Genomic DNA, 4,590 nt, shown 5'->3' on the forward strand with positions numbered 1-4,590 from the left:
CTGTAATATACCCCCGCTTTCACCCGAGAACAGATAAACATTCCCGAGTCGTCTGAATCGTTACGATTGATATTAAAGATACGCTTATCTGATGTATACGAGTCATTGTCAAAATTCGCAGACTTTTAACCTTCTGAAATTCAACACTTATGAATTTTCCCAAATCGACGCACGATAATGAACACACATTGAGGAGACAGCAAGGTCCCTATATACTGTCCGGTACAGTTCCTCACAATGTATTTTACCACTAGATATATCATGATTTAGGATGAAACGAAAAAGTAGCAAGTACAAATTAAATGTGCGAGTGGGGCTTTCGGGAAATTAACACGAATATGAATTAATTACGTACATGTAAGATAAAGAATCGTTAGTTTCTTTCTATCACCTACATGTAAAACTGACCTTGGGCTAACAAAACGACCTTTATGTCCAGTGTTTATTTGCATGTTGTTTTACGCCCCATTCGAGGATTTCCCCTCCTATAGAGACGTCACAAGTTTTATGTGAAGTGACACAGATTGTGACCTATGCACGGCGTCCAGAGACTGTAGCGGTGAAGGGTCTTTTTCATGTTAACATCTACCTTCACTTTTCAGGACATATCGAAAAACCCGTGATATTTACCTGTAATGCCGGGGCAAAGAATAATAAACATCGTATGTATGTATATGACGGGGCGCTGCATCAAAAACCCGTTATCTCTCGGTTGGGAAACGAGCGCCTTAACCACTAAATTTCCGAGATGCTTTTTCTGCTCCGCCGATGTTTGTTTTACGTCCCGTCGAGACTTGGCCTGGACATATATCGGGCTCAAAAACTTATAGCGACACGAAAATGGTAGTGTGGGGGTCGCTTGTGTTAGAATGACTGAAAATAGGTGTAGAGATTAAACCAATATAATATTTGAGGACGCAATTTCATGTCTACAATGATGGCATACATATATGTTACACAATTTACGTGCAGTGTTTTTGCCTTGATATCTTTACAAATTGTAATGATATCTATTTCCTTCTTTTTCTCTTTTGTTTACGTTCCTTTGAGACCTCCCTCCCCCCCCCCCCCCCCCCAACTCATAGCCCAGCTGAAGTACCACAACTCAGGGTCGTAGCAGTGAGCGTGTAAAGTCTTTCGCGACATCTGTTTTTATGGTCATATCCGCAAGACCCGAGATTGCCAAGCATTTGGCGAAGGAGCTAAAATGTATCATTACCAAAGTTATGCTTACTCTTTAGGTTTGGAAGGGTGGGAATAAAGAGGTGGGAAAGTGGAGAAAAGCAACAGATCTCTTCTTCTAAACTCTCAACAAACAAAATCATCTGTCACAATATTTTCCCAGAGAGCTATATAGATCTGTAGCCAAGAAATTGTATGCCAAGTCTGGTCCCGCCCTGGAGTCAGAGCCTCTATCCCGGGGAAACAGGAGTCCCTTGATCTAAACAACAGAGACCTAAATGTACTGTATTAATTTTACCATCAAAACAGGGTTTGTTTTAATCTGCATTTCACTGTAAAATGTGAGTGGAACATCTATTGTGATTATATCCAATGATAGAATGTTGTACTTTGATATGCCTTCTACTGCTCCAGGAAATAATAATCTTATCAATGGACATTTTATATTAATATCTTGTAAATCAGTCGATAAAGATGAATGTTTCATTCCATATCAAGACTGAAATACTATCTGTTTAAGGAGGTATACTACATCAGAGAAATTTGATATGGAAGAAAAGTGGAGGATATGTGCAACACTATTTTTGAAATTGAAAACTTTCAATTTCATTTCATCTAGATAAAAAATGCAGTTTTAGTAGAAAGTAATCCGAAAAATAAAAAACCCCTGCTGGACTCGAAACTTGCGGTAGATCTACAGTTTTACTGTTACTGTACCTACTCACTACTCAGCAAGGTAATCAAAAGGGATATACAAATGTTGCTGATAGTTATTTTTTCATTCATGTTTTGAAAGGAAGTCAGCCATTATGACGATGTAGTACGCCTCCTTAATTTTTTGTAGACTCCAAATAATTCTGTCAAATATTCGTCACGTGACCCTCCCAAGAATTTTGTAGTTTCAGCAGCATTCTACATTATGTAACCAATCCGTGTCTGGGTCAACGCGAGCTTAAAAACGATCTCATCTTTGTTGACACGACATTGGATCATGATCACAACACATGACATTGGCAGGATCGATCTAAAGTTTTAGTCATTCTACACATACAAGGCCCGTATCTAGTGGGAACATAAATCTTGAAGATAGCGCTCTCACTATCACGCCTATTGCTAATGATACATTAATATCAACGCTCAAAATAAGGTCTTTCAGAGACGTAAACACACAACAGAGATGAGTAACTACGGTATGACAGCATGTCTACCGCTTAAAATAGGCAAAGGTCCCACCTATAAATTGTTTATTCCTATCGATTGGCGCGATAAATTGATGTTGATTTAAGTTTATTTCACTCTTATCATAAATTGGAATCGAACATAACAAGTATTAAAATGATTTGATGATTAACAAATATACTGCTAACAAATAAGAGTACCACCAACGGTACATGATACGTCCGTCAAAAGCTAATATACGGCGTTTTTTCTTACACCATGATTTGTAGAACTTGGCTTCAAGTAGTATCAGCAATCATCAGGGTGCGACATACTTTCTTTGCATTGAAAAAAAACCCAATACAAATCATGTACTCTATGTAATATTTTCACTTGGCATAAGATGTATGTGTACCAAGATTAATGGTCCTTGCCCCAACGTATCGGTCTGCATCTTGCTACTACGATCTAGATCTTTGACCTTAAGAAACAATAGGCGTCCTCCACTTGGCATAAAGTGTATGTGTACAAAGTTTGACGGTCCTAGCCCAAACAGTTCGGTTTTTATACTGCCTAAAAGGTTTTCCTACCAAGTAATACTGTTACCTTGAAAAATAATAGGCATCTTTCTTTCCTCTTGGTGATGAAATGTACCAAGTTTCAATATCCTGGAGCTTACATGTTCGGTCTGTATCCTGTCTACAAGGTTTTCCTGCGACCTTGACTATAACCTTGAAAAACAATAGGCATCTTCCTCTCATCATGGTGATCAAATATACCAAGTTGTAATATCTTGGAGCTTATGGTTGGGTTTCTATCCTGTCCACAAGGGTTTCCTATTAAGTGATACTACGACCTTGACCTTCTAAAACAATAGGCATCTTCCTCTCATGGTGATCAAATGTACCAAGTTGTAAAATCCTGAAGCTTTCGGTGCGGTCTGTATCCTGCCCACAAGGTCCAGAGCCATACCATAATACGTCCCGTCTTCGACGGACGTATAAAATGTAGGCAAATCGTAAATATTCCCCGAAATCTCTTCGATTTTGTAGAGGTTGGGTAATGTATAGCTTTTTGAAACTTCAATTTTATTTTACTTCGAAGTGAAACATCTCCTGGAAATATTTTATCTTGAATGTTTGAACTTTCTTCTCATGAAAATTTTAACCCCATATTGTGGCCCCAAAGGATTACATCATAACTGAAAATGACACTAACATGACCTTGCTGTTCTGGATAAGACCAAGGTCACAGTATGAAATGAAAGACCTTGCCATAAGAAATAGCTCTACAATAGTTCAGGAGATATTGAATAGGCAAGATAAAAATAGGTCAAACTTCCAAGTCAAGATCACATACCAATATCTTTTCATAAAGAATCTATATACAAAATCCTAGCTGCAGAACTGTAGCTCTCTGAGAAAATATTGGGACAGATCAGAGAGCTATAGATCCACCCCTTATAAAAACCCGATTTACAGGTACAAAAAGCTGCACACGGTTGAGGCCTGATATCATTGTATTTTTTTCTCATAAATTTAATATTAAAAAAATCCTTACATATTTTCCTACTATATTTGTGTCCAAATATCCCAATATTTTCTCAGAGAGTTGCAGTTCTGCAGCTAACAAAATCCCTACCTTAAATAGTTCAGGATATACTGAAATGTCAGATTTTTGAAAAGGTCAAACACCATTGTGTCAAAAAATCTTGCCATAAAAAAAAATCTACATGCACATACAAAATATGAAAGCCATACCTAAAATAGTTCTGGATATGTTTTCTTAAAAGTATAGGTCAAACTCCCAGATCAAGATCACAATATGAAATGAAAGTTAAGGCCATAAGAAATATATTTACAAGATATACCTCAAATAGTTCAGGACATATTGAATAGGTCAGATTTTTGTTAAAAATAGGTCAAAAGATCACACAACACTGCATCACACGAAAGGTCTTGTAGTAAAGAATGTATATACAAAATATGAACGCCCTAACTTAAATAGTTCAACAAACATTTTTAAAGATTTTTCCATTACATCAGCATGTAAAACCTTGATCCCCAATACTGGCCCCACACTATCCCCAGGGACCATGATTTGAATACACTGGAATCTACTACATGTCGAGAAGCTTTCATGTAAATTTCAACTTTTTCAAGATTTTAAAAATATTTTTCCTATATATGTCAGCACGTAAAACTTGATTCCCTTATGTGGCCCAACTCTACCCCCAGGGACCATGATTTG

This window comes from Ostrea edulis, chromosome 2 (genome assembly GCF_947568905.1).
Source record: "Ostrea edulis chromosome 2, xbOstEdul1.1, whole genome shotgun sequence".
NCBI classification, from domain to species: Eukaryota; Metazoa; Mollusca; class Bivalvia; order Ostreida; family Ostreidae; genus Ostrea; species Ostrea edulis.